Here is a 21,782-nt window from a genome sequence, read left to right as displayed (position 1 = left end):
GCCTTTTGCAGAGATCAATGGGCTTGGTCCTCGGCTGCAGAATCAGGCCCCGGAGCCACACAGATCCCTCCAGCCTCCCACCCTGTGGTCCAGCTTTTCCTCAGCAGCCTTTGAGCACCAGTTTGACCCCGTCCAGCTTGGGGCATGCAGACTGCCAGAACCTCAGGCAGCTGAGGCAGGCGGTGTCTCTGGGCCTGCCTAGGGCCCTGGTCCTGAGCCGCATCCTGACGGGGTGCTGAGGCTGCAGTTAGTTACTGCACACTTTTGCCATTGCTCCTCCGGGCCCAGGTTTGGAGGACTGAGGTAGCAGAAGGCTCCATCCTCCTCCAGCAGCTTCAGAGTAAAGGTAGGAAGAAAGAAAAGGGGAGCACAAGCGTATTCAGGCCCCCCACTTTGACAAGTAGCTGTGTTCTCCAACCCTTCACTTAGGTTTTCCTGAATCCGTCAGCCCAAGGCCTCACCCACAAGCCAGTTCTGCCAGCGGTGTTCTTCCCATTGCCTTCAGTTGGCCATAAATCCCATAAATAAACTTCTTGGCACAGCAGCCCCAGCTATAAGGTGAGGACAATGGGGGCCGTAGGTCACACTGAAGATTTTTACATTCATATGGCTTCCTCTTGCCCAACCAAAAGGTAAAGCAGGGATGAGGAGAGGACAAGAGAGCAAGCAGGGCAAACAACACGAGGGGAAGGTCCTGCTCTAAGCCTTACTGCTGTGCAAGTATCTCCTCTGACCTGCACATACACTGCACAGGGGTGAACTAGGAGGCAAATCCTCTTCCTTCTGCTGCCACCCAGTCCCCAGCGGACCACCGGCCAGAAAGGAGGCTGCCAGTCACGCAGGGGCACTTTGATGTGGGCACAAAAGAGCAAGCCATTCGAGACGCTTCCTGCCCGGTGGCCTCCATCAGTTTGTGAAGCCTCTGAACGCTCCTGTTTGATCCGCTTGAGGATCTTTGAAGCCGCTTCTGTCTCACAAACAAATGATCCACTGCAACTTATTTTTAATCCTTTAAAAGGTTCCAGATATTCCTCTGTAAAAAACAACATACCCAGCCTGAGACTTGGTACCTCACGGAGGAGCAAATTTTCAAGTATTGGTTTGGTCTGAGCACATTCAAACATCATCATCAATTTGTGAGTTCCTCGCTAGGAAGAAATGCCTAAGGTTCAGCCTGCACTGTGACCTAATCTAGGTGCTAAAATATTGGGATCTCAAGGAAAGTAGCTGTGAGACAAGACCGCAATGGCTTGGACTGCAGCGTAGTGTATGGCACAGTTGATCTGAGGGGCTGCAAAGTTGTCGGGCGAGTGGAAAGAAATCCTGGCCAAGCAGCACAGGGAGAAGCTCAAAGCAACACTTCCACTGTTGTCTTTCATTTGCAGCTAATCATACACACAAGGGCACCGCTCGGTGTTGCAAGCCATTTATATACCTACCCTCCTGTTAAGCTTTATGTGAATTAATTGCTGCTTTCCATTCCTTCCTCCATGTTTTGCCCTAACTCTCTATTTGAACAAAACACTAAAGTTGCAAAATCCAGCTGAAACTTAACGGAAAACACCAAGTTCCATCTGGCCTCACATAAATTATGGTCAGAGTTGCCATTTTGAAGCACAGTTGTTGTTGTTGTTGTTGTTGTTTAATGCCAAACTATAAATCAGCTCAAACTGAGTTCAAACCAGCTCCAAATTGGGACCAGGTTTGCTCGGGGAGTTTGCAGACTCGAGCAAAAACTTTGGGTGAAGCCTGGCTGAACGCTGAACTTGCAGCGAGCCAGGTGAGCGTGGGGCCATGTACCAAAGGTTTCACAGGGCCGTAAGTTTAACAGAGAGAGGCCTGAGGCTGATTTGTGCTATGTGGGGATGTCCTTGCCTTCATAGAGGGGAGTTGGGAGGGGAGCACAGCTCGGGCGGCAGCACAGGCCACAGGTGCCCCTCGTTTGGCCTTGACAGGCTGCCAGCCCTGCCCCGGCCCTCCTCAGGGATATCTGCACCCGAGGAGCATAGGCTGCTCCTTTTGGCTCTGTTGGGGGTGATACTGGCAGCAAGTCCTGCTCGTGCTGGAGATTCTGCTACAGCCCTGGAGGACAACAGGACGGGACGGGGGAGCCTGGCGTGGAGGCGCTGGCAGGCCCGCGGCCCTGCGGGTGAGCTGAGCGCGACGTGTGGTGGGGGTGAGCGAGGCCTTGCTGCAAAGGCCTGGGTGGAGCTGGGGGCATTGTGTGTCCAGGAGCTGGTCTGACCTGGTCCCCGCGGTGTGTGGGGTACGTGTGGTGTCCTGGTACCTGTGTGAGAGCAGGTAGGGCTCCTCCCTCCTCTGTATCATGACCTGTCTATTTTAACCTTAAAATAAGTCAATCTGAGAGGATTTTTAACCATAGAGTCTAAAAATGCCTCACACAATGCTCATTTTTGTTTGTGGAAGCAAAGCAAGTCTGTTTTCTACGTCCTTCCCTGGCTTTCTGGGCACTGAGGAGGCGTTAAGGAAGCCTTCCTCCTCAGCCAGGTTGTGTGCTGGGCCGGCACCAGCCCTGGGTGCTGCAGGCGGCCATGTCGCAGGTGTGTGGGTCCAGGCATGGCAAGGATGAGGCCCTTAGGCATTAACTGTATTTCCACAGCGCTGTCCTGCCTTTCAGCTATAGAGTGCCATTTGAGAGGCTGTAAATAATACAGGAGATCCTGTGGGATGACTTTGTAAGAGGAATTGGAAGTGAGATTACTTGGTGACACGAGCAGTGAAAACGTCTCTTAACTCTTTAGTGAGCGGTAGAGCTAATAGTCATGTAAAGCATGCATAAATTCTCTGAGCAGGAGGTGCTGCTGCCCTTGGGAGGTGGAATATGTGATTTTTGTTTTATATTTTGTTAGTGGCTGCACATTTTTAAGACACAAATACTCAGCTGATCCTTCTTCCTTTTTGGCTGACTCTGTGCCTTCTGGAGTTGAGCATCCTCCTGTGATGTGTAAATGCTGAGTGACTTCTGGTGATCAAAGAGTACGGGCTTGATAGACGTATTTCAGCTGCCTATTTGATACCCAGACAGCATCTCATATCACCGCTCACATTCAAATGTATCTGTTCAGAACACTTAGTAGATTAATTCTCTTCAGGCAACCGGTGAAATGGGAACCATTCCTTCTTCAGGCCCTGCTTCTGCAACCACGAGATGTGTGGTTGCAGGTGGCTTTGCTTGTGTGGCACCCACGGGGGCCCGCTGGGACGTGATTCAGATGTGCAAACCTTGTTTGGAGCAGGGGATTGGGATTGAGTTACTGGGCAAAGCATTAGTCCTGTGTTGTGGTAGTGCGAACAGAGCAAAATCCTAATTTCTGTCATCCAGAAAATAGGATGGGGCAAATAAATTGTCTGTACTTGTGGGACCAGGAGCTGGGCTGGCATGCAGTGGTGTGCTGGGCAAACAGCTTGTGCAGGCAGGGGCTGTGTGCTCGGCAGGCTGAGGCATGGAGAAAATGGTGCCTATGGTGGGCTTGTTGAAGGCAGCAAGTGCTCTGAATCAAAGCTTGGCTCTCAGTGCAGACTTCCAGTGTGAAATGGAGCATTTCTGGTGTACCTGGTTGGGAAACATGCTTGTAATTCCTCTCAGGAGAAAGAAATGGTATGTCTGTATGTATGCATTAAAATATGTATATTTAAAAAGGACAATTAATGTTAGTGTTCTCATTACTTTGTCAGAGGAAGGCTGCTGTTCATAGCATGTGGTGAAATGCATTGGCCTCCTACTTTTCTGATACTTCCTTTTGCCTTTAGTCAGAAAAAATGAAATAAAATAAAAGGCAGACCAGTATTTGCCCTCTGCATGCTGGAGAAAGTTGCTGCAGAGGAGGTGCTCCCTGTGCACAAAGCTGTGGTACTGAAAAGGGAATTACAGGGGTACTGAAAAGGGAATTACAGGCAGTCTTTGTTTGGATCAGAAAGGCGCTTCACAGAAGTGTTGTCTAGCTCCACTTTGCGTTTGCTCCTGCCCACTGGAGCAGGCTCCGAGTGGGCACGGCCTGGAGTGTGATGGGCAGAAACGAAGGCAGAGGCAAGTGATGGGAACCCAAAGGTTTTCCTCCACCATCTTGAGAGATGGGGGGCATGGCAGTGAGACCGTGGTGCCTGCGGATGTACTCATTGCAGAAATGCCGTGGTTGCACGTCCACGCGCTACCATCTCACTATTTCACCTTCATTACTGAGGAAAAACATTTCGGATCTCTGAAAGAAGCAGTAAATGGCCGTCATTGGCTCCAAAATGTTGCAGGAATAGCAGGGGCTTTGATCTCCCCCCACCTCCTCTGCTGTGTGCTGCTTAAGATTTACCAAATATTGCATCTCTTCACATAAAAACTCACCTTTGTGTTGCTGCATATAATCATTGAATACTGATAATAACAATAAAACTCCTAGGAAATCTCCCTGTGGCAACAAGTAATTGACCCAAGAATTTTCACTACAAGGAATTATTATTATTTTTTTTAATAACCACACAGCACTAGAGATCTACTTGTTCATTGGGGGATACACCACTATTGTTCTCATCAGTCCTGATGCTTTGCCTTCACCCTTTGAGTTTTCTCAAAGGATTGAGATTATTTGGTTTCTTTGAAGAACAAAGGATGAAGAATTTTTTTTAGATGACTGGCTATTTTGATCTGCAAGGTCTGCGCACAGTGTGAGGGAACAAACATCACTAAATCATTAAGGGAAAAAGGAAGGGTATGCATAATGGAAAGGAGAAACACAAAAGCCACCGAGCCCAGTGGTTAGAGGCAGGCGCTGGCAGCGGTGCCTGGGTGTTGTTTGCTGACCCAATGCAAGGTTTGCTGCCACGCTTCTCTGGCCTCGGTTTCTCCATCTACAAACTGGCAGGATTACCCTTTGACTTTGTCAGGTTCGGTTACTTGGCTATAACTCATTTCTCTGAAGGTCCGAGGGTTTGGAAATAACACAAACAGGATGTCTTGCTTAACCAGTGCTCTGCTGCAAGATGCAAACTGTCGCGAACGTGTCTGAAAAGCCCAGCAGGCTGGCGCTGGGCTGGGGCCAGCCTCGAGCACCCGACCCGTGCTGAAGAGGATGCTGCCACCAGGGCTGCCCCGCTGCTGGAGCTGGTACCAGCCTCAGGTACCCATCTCCCTTCAGAGGCATTTGCTCGTTGCACGTTCCTCTGTGTTTCTTCTCCCGAAAGCTTTTGTCCCCTCCTTGGTGATAGGGCCTTAGGTTTATGCAGCGTGAGGGGCCATGCATCAGATGTTCTGATAATGGTTGAAGCATTTGATTTTTTTGAGCCACTGTCCCTGGGCTTGCTGATGGCTCCTGGCGTGTGGGAGGCTTGGAGGTGGCACAGTGCAGACCCCTGAGGCTCGACCCAGGGCGCAGCAGAGTGAGGCCTGGCCAAACCCAGCCAACTCCTTTGCCTTGTGGGTTTTTCAGAGCTCACCCTGCTGTCCTCCTGCAAGCAGCTCTGCAGAAAACCAAGGTCCCTCCCTGAGCCTGTATGTCATAGGATAACACACAAAAGTACTTCCCGCTCAAATGCGCCTCTTCCATTGTGGGAGATAAGAAAATATCACATATGCTGGGGAAATAGGATTAGCCTGTAATTAAGCAAAAATCCTTCTATTTAGCATAACAATATTTTTAATTAAAGAGTGAATATTACCTGCTAATTATAGGGTTCAGAATATACATAGAACAATGTTTAATTTGTATATGAGCCTCTATTTTTATCCTATTTGGAACCAAAAATCAGATGTTAATATAGTCGTTCACTCAGATGCGTAAGTAAGAGACATCTTTCAGGCTCCCAGCTAAACAAACAGCATCCTGCTGGGCCCGGCCTGTCACCGCTCCTGGCAGCTGGGACTCGGCAGAGGATGCTGCAGCTGGCTTAAAAATACGGTGTCTGAGCCCAGCTCTCGGTGGTGGCCATGTACGGGGGTCTGTGGGGACCATCCTGCTGGGGATGAGCACCAGAGTGCCATGGAGGTGGACACAGACCCTGGAATTTGGAGAAGTTTTCATCTGGATCCGGGCTCTGCAGCACGGTCCTTAGCCAGGGCCTGGAGCTTGTCCTGGCTTTCTGAAAAGCTGTTATCCTGGTGTAGTTTCCAAAAAGTGTACATGTCTGCGAGTGAGCCTGGACTGTGTTGTGGGTGAACTTTGCCATTTCTCAGTGGGCCTTGGGAAATGGTTCGCTTAATCTGCGGAGGGCGGGTGACCTTACTTTCCTCAAATGCTGCTCCCCCTGTTACCCAGCAGTTTTACATTTAGCCCTGCATTCTGCAAACACTTAAGCACATGTTTTCCCTCACACTTAATGGCAGCGTTCACTTATGTACAGTTAAACATGTGTACCGTTTGTCACAGGATCCAAGAGTCTGCCACAAATATTTCGGGTTCAACTTCCATTTTGCGCCCCTTGAGTTAGAGCCAGTCTTGTTTCAGAAACAAGCCAGTGCCCTAATTAGTCGCTTTGATGCGCTAATCCCCTTCCTGCCCTTTGGACATACCGACATGAGCATGTCCCTAACCTCCAGTGGTTTTTTGTCAATTCAGGATATTTCTGGCGACTTCATGCTCCATATGTCTCCCTGAGACGAATGAGTGCTCCTGACATGTGAGATGGTGGGAGCGGCGGTGGTCGTGGGGTTAACCAGAGCAGCTTCTGAAAACACAGGGAAGGAGAAAATGTCTCAATTTCCCAAGTGCCACCTGCGAGTGGTTTCCTGGCTTTAGCAGCAGCCTGAGCAGTGCTGATGTGCTGCGCCTTGGTGTGGGAGTGGCTCTGCCCAGGGCAGCACGCACAGAGTTTAGCAGCAGAAGGAAGGCGATGCCAGGTGAGACGTGAGACCTGATTTTTGAGGAATATGCGTTATTTTCTGAATTGCAGCAAGAGCGTTTAGCTTGCACCAGCTCAGCCTGGCATCTCAGCAGGTTGGCTGTGAGGCTGTTCTCGTGCGTGGTCTTTGGGGGCACAGACCAGAGGGAACAGCTCGACTTGGGAGCGTGGGGCAGTGACAGGAGGAAGCAACGAGGACAATGCGGTGACAGCAGCGGCGCTGGGGGTCACAGCGTGTTCTCCATGCCTCGGTTTCCTGCTCCAGCAAGGAAGTGCTGAAATCTACCTTGCAGAAAAGTGAGGCTTCCTCAATTAATAAATGTGCTCACAGGCTTGCCAGATGAAAGAGATGCAAAATACCGTGATAGTTTCTTTTATGATCGTTAATAATAGTGTAAGTTACCTGAAAGGCACGGTGCATGTCCCCGGCGAGTTCTGATCTCCTGTCATGCCTGGCCGTGCGGGATGGATGAGGCTCTGTCTCTTTGGGGAGTTGTTAGATGAGAAAACAGGCAGCAGATATTTCTCCACCCCCTGCTTCGCTCTATTCCCAGCACTGCATCACTCCCAAGGATCAATATCTGAACTGAGAAATTATATTATTAGGCTGCATCTTGTAATCACACACATCAAGTAGAGTCCACTGTTTTCCCCTTGGCACGCGGCGGCAGGCCCTGGCGGAGAGATGGTTCTTTTGAACAGATTAAGAGCATCCACCATGCAAAATATGTGGGGTGTAGGAGGGGGACAATCCTTCTGCAGAGCGTGTCTGACTACTTTGTGTGGATTGCTCCTTCCGAATTTGCATTACAGAAAAACAATCTTTTATTTATTTAAGTTGGAAATCCCTTTGCATCTGAACTTCAAGTGTGCAGCAAACACACTTTGATCATTTTAATGCAGAAGTCACTGATTTACAATAAATATTGTGTTTTCTTTTCATACTTCTTTTTGTTCTTTGAGGAGATTAGAGCAAAGGAAGGAAAATTTTGACCTCATTAGAATTGCCTGGCAAAAGAAGTGTGCAGAATGAAGAAGAAGCTGGGCTTCACATTGTCTCAGGCTAGTGACAGAAGTTACAGCATCGCTCTGTCGGTCTGTGATTGCTGATGCAGTTTATCTGGACTGGGAGGAGAAGTGGCTCCATCCGCAGTGCCCACGGATGTGAGCTGGGGGAGGTTGCTCTTTTGCTGTAAAGCATCAGGAGGAACCAAAACATCTCCAGCTCTGATGGGGAGTGGTGCAGCACTGCGGGCGTTGCTGCTTTCCTTTTTCCTGCAGTTATCACACGTAACAAAAACGCAAGCAATTAATTCTATATCTGGGCCTGAGCTTGTGATACCAGGCCGATAGGGGGATTGGGATTTAGCCCAAAAGGAACAAAGGTCAGAAAAGCAGCAGGATCTCAGTGACCTTAGACACAGAGCTGTCCCCGGGTTATTTCTAGTGAACAGTCTTGGCAAATGTGTGAGATCTGTGAACAGAGTTTGGGATCAGGTCTGGTGCCCCAAGCTGCGCAGCGATCGGACAGAGCTGCCTCCTCCAAAAGGAAGCTGGGCTCACTTCTTACAGGGAGGGCTGAGAGTAAAGGAACCTGAGAGGCGTCTTTGGGTTCTCCTAAATCCGGGCTTTCCCGCAGTGCCGCTGAGCTCAGGATCCAGCCCATCGTCTTTGCTTTCAGTCCCTGATTTATCATTATAGGGGACTGCAATCGGGGTAGCTTAGCCTAAACGTGGTCCATCCTCAATGACATGCTACTGTGCTGCTTCAGCGTGGGTGCTGCTGCCTCCCCTCAGCACTGCCGTCCGCCCCGCGCCTAGGAAGGCTTAGAGACGAGCCCTGGTTTTCACTTAAGCCTCATTTCCTGTCAACTGAAGGGGGTTTGAGCGCACAGTTCCCTTCGTACCCAATTTGCAGTGAGTAAGTTTTGCTGGGAAAGCTCCGCAGACCCTGGCGGTGTTACGGCAGGTCTGGGTTCCTGTAAGCGAGGCTGTTTCCATGGACAGCACCGGCACGTCCTGGGAACACTCAGCCTAAGCCCAGGCAACATTTTCCAGTTATTATCCAGTGGCTGCCTGAGTTTGGGTTTCCCACTGACAATAAAACAGTGGGGAAAAGAAAGCGATTAACAGCTTACGACTCTATCGAGCTCCTTCTGAGTAAAGCTCCTCGCTTTGTTTTGAGGCTCGGAAGATGAACTGTACAGGACATTGTTTGCAAGCGCGTCCTCTGTTTTGGAAAGCCTCCATATATTTTGTTTCCATGTTATCTGCATGGTTGTAATTAGAAAATGATGTGCCTGCTACATGACCTCCTCATAAAGAACATATTTAAAGTGAGACAATAACATTCAATTCCCTTTCTAAACCATCAAAAAGAAAATGGTTTTCAAGGCATTTCTTCCTCCTTCCCCATTCCCTCCCTTCAGCCACTTGGGTGGTCTCATTTGACAAGTTTTACAATAGAGGGCTTTTTTTTTTCCCCCTCCGTGGACAAACATGTAAGTGCAGGAGGAAATCTGGAACTGGGAACCAAACAATCCCCACCTCCCCAAGAAAAACTCGAAGGGGCCAAATATCAGCAGATTCTTCCACCGCTCCTGGCAAAGGCAGCGCTGTGACTGCCACTTCACTGCGGCCCTTCTAAATCAGTTTACCAGCCTAAAGAGGCCTCAGCCTAAATGAGGATTTGCACCCCTGACACTGAGCATCAACACGGGAGGTGTCGGCAGCCTCCAGCTGTGGTGCTGCCAGGACACGAGACATGGCAAGGGCCATGCACACGCACCCCGGCTGGAGAGCTGCTGGACGTGCGTGTGCAAGCGGCAGGGAATTTGACTCTTTTAATGATTTCTTTGTTAATCAGCTCGTGTGCTTTTGCAGGAACCAGACAGAGCAGGTCTTACGAGAGCGGCTTTGTGCCTTGGGAGCTCTCCCCGTTGCGGTGCCAGGAGGGTGCAGGTGCACAGCAGTGGCAGTGCCTGCACTGACGACAGCTCTGTGGCTGCGATGTGCTCCTGCAGAACATACACCTGCAGTGAGAGGGGCGGCTGCGAGCTGGGCTTCCAGGCAGGTGAGCAGCAGCTTCACCTAAAAGCCCATAAAATACTAATTAAAAAAAAAAAATCATGAAGCTATAAAGTGCATTTAGCAGCTTCCCACTCAAATTCTGGAGAGGGGGAGCTGTGCTGGCACCACCCTGTGTGAGGCAGAGCTGTCACCGGTAACTCTCCCTAGAGTCCAAGGGTCAGGTTTTCATCCGTATTTCCAAACTGACTTCTCTGTGCTTTCCCCCCTTGGCTTTTCCCCTCAAAATACCCCTGCTGTGGCCCTACTGGCAGGAGCAGCTCTGAAAGTGGTTGCTCAGAGCAAGGTCTGGAGAAGAATCCTGTCCATCTACGGACACTGGAGCCCTGGGACCAACTCTCTTGCTGGGAACGTGTCTCAGGCCTGAAGTGCCCGGTCACTTACCTACATGGCATGAATTTCAAATGCAATACGCTGCTTCTGTCAAGCCTCTTCTGTAGTTAGTCATACCTTAGTAGCTGGGGAAACAGATCAAATACTGTTATAAAAACACGGGGGAAAAAAAAAGAGGTGCCAGGTTCTTTTACAGCTTTATTTGTGTACTGTATATCTGTCTGTCTGGGCTTTACAGCCTTTGACACTGAAATGACAGCAGGGAAAAATGTGAATATTTAAAGGCGAAGCTAGAATCAGCATTTCCATTTAGGTTATCGCTTTGTGTTGTCTCTGGCATTCTAGCTTCGCTGCAATGACGTTTGAGATCTTCATCTGGTCCTGATGGACAAAAGCTTTCTTAGAAAAAGGATCAGGACAGAAGGAATCAGTCCATGGTGACTGCAAAGCTGTTGGAGTCCTGTTGGAAGATAGGCAAGTAAAGCAGCCCTGGATCTGATGGATTTTATATCTCGTTAAATACAAATTGGACCATAATTTTCATGTCAGAGTCATTCTACTGCATCCAGCCACAAAAAACACGACTTTTCTCATTGCTTATAGAGCAGCAGGACCAAGCCTGCCCACTTGGTGCGAAGGGGGCTCTGAGGCAGAGGCGCTGTGAAGCTGCGCTGCCTCTCGTTCCCATTTAACCTACTCGAGAATTTAAATGCCGGTGTTTTTATATCATATAAGGCTGCGATCTGTTCTGTATCTAAGGCAAATCTAAAAATAGTTCTCCTCTCAGCCATTTTCAAGATTTTTTTTCCTGCAAAAGGTGAGCTCCTTGTGATCGTCCTGGATAAAAAGCATTATGCCGAGGCGTACTGCTGGCGAACACACATCATCCATCACAGCCCTGCTCGCTTAGGGTGCTGTCACTTCTTACCGTCTGTGCAATCAGCACTGTGCAGAATCGTTATTTACATACAGGACAGGCTTTGAGTGACAGATCAAATGATCAGATTTTAGCGTGATTTAGGAAAATTAGTTAATTTGGCTAGGGAAATCAAGGATCCCCATGGAGCTTGTAGGGTAAAACTTGCTTCAGATGGTTCATAAACAAAGGGCTGTGTTGCTAGGATTGCTAAGTTCAATGGATTTTGCTTTTGCAACCCACTGTTGCAGTTTTACTCTTTCCCTTTCTGTCTGGGAGATATTCAGTTGCCTCTTGGTTTTATATTTTCCTATTTATTTTTTTTAATTTTATCATTTTCAGCAATCCTAACAGCAGGATATGCTTCTATGGGAAAAAAAAGTCTCATGGTAAACAACAAAAAAGTGAATATTAGCAAAAAGTGTGGGTCGAGGGAGCCTGGCCGAACTGAGAGCATCTCTGCAGGCAGCTGGGCTGGGTACGTGCACCCATGGGCAGGTGGCAGGGGGAGATGTGGAGGGGCACGAAGCCACAAGAAGCGTGCAGGGGGTGGTTCCGCGCCCTGGTGATGTCTCTGTCTCTCTCTCACAGTTGCCCTTAGACATGGTTAAGCTGCTATATCGGGGTGTCCTGGCGTGTCTCCCAATGCCATGACGCTCCTTAGTGACTCTCTGTGTTTGTTCTTGGTCTAACGTTGCAAAACAGCTCAGGATTCCTTGATCTTGCCTTGTTTGGATTCTTTCATGAATTGCATCCATGTGTCCGAGGCACCGAGCCCTTTCACACGGTTGGGCAATATTTGCGTTAGGAACAGCAGCTCTTTCCTCCACGAGCGCGGGTCGTTGTTCCTCCCAGTCCCATGTGAAGTACGGGGCTTCAGATCCGGGCGTGTGGCGGCGAGTCTGGGACACAGGGCTGCAGGATAAGGTCTGCTCCTTGTGTTTTTCCTTGAAGCAGCTGTCTTTCCCTTTCAGGCAGGACATTGGCCATGCCTGAAAGCCATTTAGAAATTGCAGGGAGTGCAGGTTTCAGTAGCCTGCCTATTAAGCGGGATTTCTTGCCAAAACACATTACTCTGAGATCTGCACTTGTACTCAGTTTTCACGTAGGAGTAAAAGCAGCAGATTTAACACCAAAATCCAAGCCAGTTTGGATGTGGGTACATATGGAACAGCTTGAGTCCTTGTGGCAGATACCACCAGGTGATAGACGTGAGCCAACAGCCCCTCTTGCACGAGACAGGAGGAATGATGGCTGGAGATGCACGGGGAAGGCTCTCCATCCGCTCTGACATGTATACGCCTGTGATTCACTAACTAGATTTGTCCAACTGGGATTATCACTGAAACCTCATTCCAATAAAATTCTGATTTCATGACTATTCCCAGAGGTGGTATCTCAAGAGGTTGGAAATTGCTGCCGGCGTCAGCCAGGATATAATTGTCATTTATGTGTTTGTGCTCTTGTCTGCACGCAAGTGGATGAGACAGATCTACAGCATGTCATAAGATGGCTGTGTTTTCGTACGGCTTTCTTAGAGATTGTTGCTTTTATTCTCGTTCAAGGTTTTCATCCTTTCTCCTGCTGTATTGTCTGATTTATCAGAGTGCCTTAACATGTGCTTCTTCCTCCTGTTCTCCTCCTCTCCCTTGCTGATATCTGTAAGCAAATCACCACTGGTTCAAGGGAAGTGAAAGAGGAAAAAAAAAAGGCAAGGTTCTTGTTCGCCTTATGCAATGGAGATGATGACTGAAACCACTATTAATGATTGCTCCCTGCGTGCCCAGGCAGGGAGTTTGATTTCTGAGTAATTTCAGTGACGGCGATGTACGTTAATGGCATAGTCTGCAGCTTCACTTTTTCTAGAATCAGCCTAAAGCCAGGTGGTGTTGTCACTGGGCTGCTGAAGTAGCAGCAGGATTAGGCCGTCGGTTTGTTAATAACAGTAGCTATCAGCATGGATTCCCAAATGTGACTGGCGTGGTTTGAGACCCTCGTTTTCATGGAGGTCACTCAAAACTTACTGAAAATCAGGTCTCTGACACTCGCGTGACCACGAATGGAGGCATTTAATCAACTGTTGTTTGACAGTTAAACCCATTAATTAAAGGCTTAGCTGGTTTTTGAGAGTGCCAGGCCATGAAGGTGCCAGAATTTTGGGATCCAGTGGAGTCCAGGCTCTCCATGGATCTCCAGAAGCTCCCAGGCAGAAGGTTGTGGCAGATGCAAGCACCTCTGTGTCCCGTTCACACCCGTTATTCCCTTTGCTGGTCAGACCCTGCGGCCAGCTATGATGATGGCCCTTGTCCCCTTCAAGCTGTGGCATCCTGCTCTGGGAGACAAGCAGCAGGGACACCCTGGACCACGCTGACAAGGCTGGGAGGTGTTGGCTCTCCTGCGGGCATGGCTCCAGAAGCTGCTGCAGTGGAGTCGACGCTTGGCCGTGGGTGGCCGCAGGTCCCTGGGGCCGGCTGGTGTCTGCATTTGTTGGCAGCCCCCCGGCTGGTCGGGCAGGGTGGGCATGCCCGGGAGAAGCGCAGGTTTTGTCTGTGTTCAGCGTTCCCCATGAAAAAACTTTGTGTGCCTAACAAGCGGATCCTGTTTCTCCTCCTGCGGGGAGGCTCTATCAGAGCTAACCGGTGGTAATTGGAGAGGGGGAGGCGAGGGGAAAGGGCACAAAACCCAGGAAGAAAGGGAGGGGAGTGTAAGATCCCAGAGACTGAGCTTAATACCAGCAAACTTGGATGGAAACGCTGCTCTCGCGGACCACAGGGACATGCCTTCCGCTGTGGGAGTGCAGAGCAGACGATGCGATAAGGCTGGCGAAGTCGCTGCAGTTGGTGCGACGATCCCCGGGACGTCTCGCTGGACGCGCTGCCTCGCAGAAGTTTCCTTCTGTGGGAAAAATCAATAACTGGAATGGGTCGGTCTCTTTGCCACTGCAAACCTATACTTAAGTGTGATTAAAATGCTTTCGGCAAAGGAAATACCCTGTAGTTTAAGCCAAACATGGGGACATCCTTTCTCCCTCTGATTGATGTTATGGTGGTTTATGCGGTGTACTATATTCTGAACCAGCCCCAAGTCAATTAGGCACCATTTCAAAGTATTTTCTCATGCAGCCCAAGGTTTTGCTCGTGCCAACGAAATCTGAAACTCGGGGAAATGATAGCAGAAATGAGTTCTGTGAACGAGCACAGCCAGGCCGTGGGGTGAGCAGGCAGCGAGCACTGCAGGATTCCCTGCTTCAAGGATCAAGCTGCCTTTTTCAAGTTGTGAGATTTAATGGCCTTTTTTTTTCCCTGAGATCAAGCGTAGTATTGGTTTAATATCTGATACAAACTCTATCGGGAAAATATATCCTTCCTTTGTGGAGGGACAAGATCTAACTATAAAATGATCGGATCCCGAGAGTTCTTTCCCACCCCTGGACCGGATGGGATTTCTGCCCCAGAGACCCCATCTAAAACACCTTTGTGCTCAGCCTTTGACTATTTGAAGCTTTCAGACAATCACAGTGTGGGAAAGGACTGTCCTTATAAATCTTCCGACCTTTCAGTCCTGAAATATCATTCCTTGTGATGGAAGAGAGTAATAACATGTGAGAGCACCATCACAAGCCAGCCAGCAAAGGAAATAACAGGGTGACCTTATAAAATCAGTGCTGAAAAAAAACCCCTATTATAGGGTTAAATGCCACCGAAGTAATGATTCTCCTGGTTTATCTCACTGGCGATACGCTGTATTTTAAAGCCAGCCGTCGGGGACATGTGAAACGGTACTTAAACCATCGGCGGAAGGTTCCCTCGTACACCAGACATATTTCCATGTATTCCAAAACAGCCCCGGAGTCTGGGCAGGCAACGAGTGAGCTTAATTCCTTCCTTTGTAGTAGGAGATCTTTGAAACTCCTATTTGATCGTTTCCCTAGATTAGGATGGTTCTGCGCTGCTTTGGAGCAATGTGTCCCCCCTGCCCACTGACCTCCTCTCCCGGCGTGATAAGGCATCTGTAAACACTCTCTGAAACTCTTTACAGAGCCTCCTCTGTACAGCGCTTTGAAGCAGAGCTGCATGAAGACCTCCGTACCGGCTGAAAATATCTTGCAAACTGATAAAGAAGTGCAGGTACAGCTAAAATCCACTGTGTAATAAGGATTAGTGAGCCTAAGGAGGTTTGTTTGGATTGAAGATGGAGTTGAAACGTCTGAGGCTTGGATTCAACCAGAATTAAACTGAACTTGGATTTCATCAGATGCCGCGTTGGCCCTCTTCTATCCCGCTCCTCCTCGCCCCACTCCACGCTCAGAGCAAATACTCGGAGCTCATCATTTTAAAAGAAGCAGTTTAATTTTCCCACCGGCCCAGGTTCTTGTTAAATATGCTGTGCTTCAACCAGCCCGCATCTCCCTGCGCCTGCCTACCTGTGTGCTGGGCTGTATTGATCTCAGATATGTGGGCAATTGCTCCGCCGAACACAGCCTCAAAGAGCCCCATTTGATCCGGTGATGATACTATAGCATATATTCCTACTAATTGTATCCATGGAAATCAAGTGCACTTTAACTAATGAAAAAAAAAGAGATAACGTGGTCAAAGCTTATTTGAAGAAATGACATGTTTTAAAACCTGACATGACTTAAAACAGAATCATATAAGTTCCTTTGCTAAAACACTTTCAGGATATATTAGGTATAACAATAGTTTTCTACATGAAAATGGCTTTGAAATCTTAAAAGAAAAGTATTTTAAAAGAAAAGAATTTTTGCGGTGCATTAAATTGGATGTGAATATGACAGATTTCAAAGACTGTCAAAATAACGAATTTACATCATAAATGCACAGGCTGCCTTTTTAAAGGCCTCTTCAACAACTCAGGAAGGCGTTTAATGGTGAGCAAGTTCAAAGTGTCATGGACTCCCACTGGTATAAAAAGGAGGCAATACCCACTATACTCTCTGTGTTTCAGATAATGTATCTGTCTCTTTTCAAGTTAATAAACTGCACTCCTGTCAAATTGCAGATAAATGAAAGCGACCAAGACATTGTTTTCCCCACATATTGCTAAGAAAGATATCTCCCAATATTTCTAAACGACCAGTATGCTAAAAAGAACTTGAAATGAATCCACCCTGCAGTTATTTTACAGCATCAAAGACAATGAAATTTCCACAGAGGCACTTTCTGAAGTTTTAAATGCTTTATTTCTGATAGCTGCTCATTAAGAAGCTTCGAAAGCTTTTTATTGTTTCAAAGGCAGTCATCTAAATTTTTAATCATTCACTAGTGCTATATGGTCATGATGTTACTCTCTAGCTTTAAAAACCCTTTATTTTCTAAACAGTAATGTCAACATGATGTTTCCCCAAATAATTGTTAGGTACGGCCTTGCTCAAAGAGCAACTGTGAGGAGGAGAGAAAGAAAGAGAGGATTTTTCCAGCTCCCTTTTGCGAGGCAGAAAAATGAGACGCTTCAGGAAATTAAAGTCCAGGACCGACGGTTTACAGAGCTGGCCACCGATTTAAAGCGCTGGTCTTCTGGGATGGTTTCAGCCCAGTTTTCATTTTTATAGTAGGGGAAGTTTGCGGTGGGTATTTTTCAAGCTAACAATGATGCTCTGCGGGCTGATCCTTGCTCTGTGACACATGGGTGTCCTTGGGGATTAAAGAGGATTTAGGGCAATTTTCCTGTTGCTGCTCCTTGGAGCTGCTTTCCCCCCACACCCTGGTGCTGGAGCGGCGGGGCTGGGTGCCCCTCGGCAAGGACATGCAAGGGGCAGCATCCGTGCGTTCCCCGACCACGAGTGCACGTGGAGCCCCTGTGAAGGATCAAATTGGGGCATCACATCCCTGCCCTGGCGGGGCGATGCTGACCCTGCTCGTGCATCTGGTTTCGCTTTGCTCCTTGCTCCAGCACCCACCGAAGGCAGGGCTTCTCTCTCGCAGCCTGGGACTGCAGATTCTCACACGCTAGGCATGGGGATGAGATTGCAGTTTATTTACTCTACAGGCTCATATTAAATTTCTCCCTCCCCAAACCACAACCCAGCCACTCTCCTCTTCAGGGACAGCAAGTTTTCCATTCTCAGGATCTAAGCGTTGGACTGAGCCCACGTTCCTGCTCAAGCCTCTTCCCTTTCTTGTGCCTGTATTAAATACGTTCAGCGCGCTGATGAGCGAGCAGCAATGGGAGGTGGGAGCAGATCCAGCCTGCCTCTGCCCAGCAAGGATGTGGATCCCTTGGTGTGCATACATTTGTCACGTTCACCTTCCACTTTTCAGTCAGGATAAGTGCAAAAGAAAGAAAATACCGAGCCGCAGGAATGGTCCGTGTGTAGCTCGGTGTTTGGACATCACCTGCAAGAGATCTCAAGGGAGGAGGAGAACAACTGGCTCTTGCTAATATAATGCTTTGCCCTCCTCTAGTGGTACTTTTGATCTCAGACTCTCAGAGGAATTGCCAGCATTCATCCATCACCATTCTGCCATCTCCTGCAGCCCTTGCGCAGCTGAGGCACCGAAGCGTGGTCTGGGTGAGCGCAGGGCACCCACTTCAACCTGCGCCTCTTACTTTGGTGATGGGGATCTCATCCCAGTCTTCAGTGTATAACTCTTCATGGTGAATGTGTTGTTGTTGAATAGATCTCAAGTGTTGTATGTGAGCTTATAGCTACCATAGAGATATGTTGACATTTTTATCTGTTCCTTCTCAGACTGGCCTTGGGTGGTTTCAGGCACACCGAACGCAGCATTCTGCCTTTTCCTCGTGACTTTTCCAAGGCTCCTTTCCCCTTTCTGCCTTGGACACGGGCTGCCTGTCAACTGACCTAATCACTAGAAAAGCTATTTGAACAAGTTTTGAAATGCAAATGTTTTCAAAGGCGCATTGGTGGGTAGCGTGGAGCTGAGAGAGACGAGCGCGCTCGCTGCCCAGGACCGACTCTGTCCCTTGGAGGCACAGCAAGAGGAGTTCTGCTGGTTACAATTAACCAGCACTATCGTGGGAACAATGACATAAAATCAAATGAAGCAGTTGCTCCGCTTGTACCAAAGGCCTGGGAAAATACAAGTGGTCAGCCGTTAGTGCAGAGCAAGAGCTGGCCGTTGGCCGAGCGCGTAGGTGCTGGGCTGGGACGCCGGAGGTGCTGCGTGTGGGGGCAGAGGAGCTGTGCTCCTCATCCGTGCCCTGTGCCGGGCTCTCCAGGCACTGTGGGCTTTTCTTTTGTGTCCCCATTAAAGCTGGGTTCCTGGGGTCCCACAGCTGCTATTTAGTGCTAGTCCTTTTCCAACAAGCCTCTCGAGCAGCCCTGCCCTCTTCGGGCAGCTTTGGGACCTCTGCTGAGGTTGTGCTTTGCTCCGAGGAGTCAAAGTATTCCTGGTTCCAGCACTGGAAAAATCAAAGAGAACTGGGAACAGAAGTGATATCCTTACGTGGTATGTGGCCAGGTTTACTGTGCTTCCCACCTGCCCTGCAAGCCACCGCTATGTCGGGCAGATCCTTGCAGTGCCCAAGCCCATGGGATAAGCCACGATCTTGCCAAAATAGCAAGGCACAAATACCAAAAGCGTAGTTAACGGTACTTACGCTTAAAAGTCCTGATGAAAACCAAAGATAACACATGTTCCTTTAGGAAAGGAAATGCATGTTAGAGAAGCAGCCTATGCTCCCTGAGGACTGTACAGCATCCACCTGTGGCCATGCTGTCCAGGGGTGCACATGTGGAAGAGGTGCTGGCGGGCTCTGCGAAGCCTCATTCACCGCAGAGATCTCTGCAGGGCTGCGTCAGGCAGGTGCTGCAAGGTGCTGCAGCGGGGACCCTTCGTGCTGCCACGCTGCTGCTTACGTTGGCTCCCGGTGTGTTGAGTGCCAGTGGTGCCTCGGGGCTTGGGAAGCCTCCACGTCATCTTTCCGAATCTTGCATTTGCAGAGCACGCTTTTCCTGTGATAATAAAAGGCAAATTACAGCTCTCCAGAATCTTGTCTGCAAGCAGTTCCCATCCTGTGTCTAGGATGACCAAGGAAAACAAACGACATGAATAAATCATAAAATTTGCAGAACATACGTTTTGCCAGAGAGAAAATAGATTCAGATCTAATGTTCTATGCTCTGAGCTAAATTTAGAACTCGTGATTTTGGACAGGCTTCTCATATTGCCAGGCAGGGTCTCAGGCCCTTTGCACATATTGCAAACATCCTGCATTCTTGGCTGTTTTCACGTCGGGATCCATACTCTGTTACCTTTCCAGGGAGAGTTCAGCTCTGGCCTTTCACACAGAAAGAGCCAAGCGCTTTGAGAATAATTGGAAGCTGATAGTTTTACATAATGCTACCAGATCGTTTGGCCTCTCTTTGAAGCAGAGGAGGAGAAGACTTCAGCTGAACAACTCCAGCGTTAGGCCAGCGAGAGCAGACACGGCCCCACTCGCTTGTACGATGGAAATGCAAATGCCTGCCCGCAGGCTGCTGGCTCCCTGGGCCATTTGGGCTCCGAATCCTCTGCGTGTTAAGTTTCTGTGTTGCAATTACCAGCCTGGTTCCTAGAGGCTGTAAAGCTGTCCTCGGGAGGGCGTGATGGATGTTGCTGTGCTGTTCGAGTGGCCTTTTCTAGGGGGTGTTGCTAGCTTGCTGGCGTGTTCCTTGAGGTGATCCTCTGCTGCTCTGTTGCTTCAGAGCGAGCCACAATTCCCCGCTGCTTTCACTTCCCAGTCAAACTGGTTGCTCCGAGGCTGCAGTTTGTTTTCAATGCTGATGGCCAAAGCAAAGAAACGGAGCTTTTTTCCTCAAAGCACAGAGTTCACCAGTATGACTCAACTGAGGCTCCAGATGTAGCTCCAGATGGCTGGTTATAGAGAACACCACCTTTATTTGTTATTCTGAGCTATTTGTACATGTTTTTGTACTTTATTTCTTCCTTCTGTTTATGCTGAAAGAGTTAAACTTTATCACTCCATCAGTGTTGGCGAATTAGCTCTGTCATATGGGATCGTTTCTCTTTCCTCTTAAACGACTTAGATGATTGACCAACAAAATACTTGATCCGAAATTTGCTTTTGGGTAACGTTCAAGGGTTTGAACTTCAGGCTTCATTACTGGAGAGCCTGAGAGCCCGCCTGCTGGTAGAGTCTGAGCTTTCCTACCGCACACTGACCCAATGCACCTTGCTCGTTATTCTGCTCACCCATTTGCAAATTCAGAGAAGTGTTTGCAGTATGTTTCTAGCAGGTCTTGCTCATCTCTCAAATGCAGTTAGGGAGGGTGGGATCCACCTCACCTTACGTAGACTGAACCTACATTTTAGCTGGAATCAGACATCTCAGGTCCCCCTGCGATCAATAGACAGAGGTAGTACCCCAGGGGGAGAGTGCTTCAGTCCTCCTAGTGATGGCCAGGGGAGGTTTAAGGAAATGCCCAGGGGTGACATCCACTCTCCGCTGGTTATAGGAGCTGCTTACGTGGCTGGCTGAGGCTGCACCCAACTTTCATGTGGCAAGATGGATTCTAGCTGCAGGCACACGTTTTCAGAGGTATTTATGTGCCTAAACAATCAGAAGACGCCTTGCTAGATTTACAGAAAAGTTCTTCAGTTCCACTGAAATAAATGGGATTTAGTTTAGATAAGGCAGACTTTGGGAAACCTGATGTCTCACATACTTGTCTAAACACTTCAGAAGAATGTGTGCCTGAATGTTCTCTCAAAGTAAGGTCAGATTTGGCTGACAGACATTTAATACATTTGATCTTAACGTGACCTTCAGGAAATAACAAACTGTTATTTCAAAATAAATGCTTTTTTTTTTTTTTTTCCAGAAGAATTGAAAATAGAGCCTTTCCTGCTGCTTCTTTTGAGTGATGCATTCCTTCCCACCAAGGTCCTGATGACACCACCCTGCCTGGCATGGAACAATACCTTCCCTTGATGACAAGGGGGAAGGTGGCATTGTCCAAGTCCAGTTATTCCTTGGGATGTGCAGGACTACAATAACTCTTCCAGTCCCCTTATAGGCTCCCTTTATATCTTTCTTTTCTTAAAATATTAGGAAAAGGCACTGCCAACCTTGACTTCCAGCTTTCATCGTGTCCCTGAACTGCTAAGCCTGGTTTCAGAGAGGAGACAACTTCATGCTCATAAAATTCCAAAACAACAAGAAAATAAAGAGACAAAAACCCCCTTGTGTGCTCAGGTCCAGACATCCCTTCTGGAGTTGTAATTTGTGGCTGTCTGCTCCCTTCAGCGTCGTGGCACTGATTTCCTCACTCCTCCTGAGCTCCTGCCATCTGTCCCCAGCCCTGGAGAGGGGCTGCTCCGCTCGCTGCGCTGCTGGACCGCTCTCAGAGCTGCTGCTCCTTTCTTGGAAGAGGAATAAATCTTCAGCAACCTGTCAAACCTGCGTGAAATTCAGGCACGGTAAAACCCAACGCGGTCACTAAATGCAGCTACTCTTTCCTTCGTTTGTGGTCTTCGTGCCCGTGCTTCTGCTCGTGAAAGCTGTGCTACGTGAGCAGGTGTGTGTGTTTGGATCCAGCTGTGCTCCCTTTGCAAGATGGCAGCTCGTCACATCTGGTTGTACTTGATTATACTGCTGAGAAATCACCTTGTTCT

At 48.6% G+C, this 21,782-nt stretch overlaps 1 long non-coding RNA gene across 1 annotated transcript in view; it reads left to right on the top strand.

Annotated features, from left to right (window-relative positions):
- The first annotated feature begins 300 nt into the window (after window positions 1–300).
- Window positions 301–21,782, top strand: part of LOC310883896 — a 90,768-nt gene continuing 69,286 nt past the window's right edge. The window contains exon 1 of the long non-coding RNA XR_014573919.1: window positions 301–2,149. This is a non-coding gene — a long non-coding RNA (uncharacterized lncRNA). The remainder of the gene's footprint in view (window positions 2,150–21,782) is intronic.

Source organism: Anser anser, assembly GCF_964211835.1.
Source record: "Anser anser genome assembly, chromosome: 19".
Lineage (NCBI taxonomy): Eukaryota > Metazoa > Chordata > Aves > Anseriformes > Anatidae > Anser > Anser anser.
The sequence above is the reverse complement of the archived record's forward strand: the minus strand, read 5'-3'. Positions and strand labels throughout refer to the sequence as shown.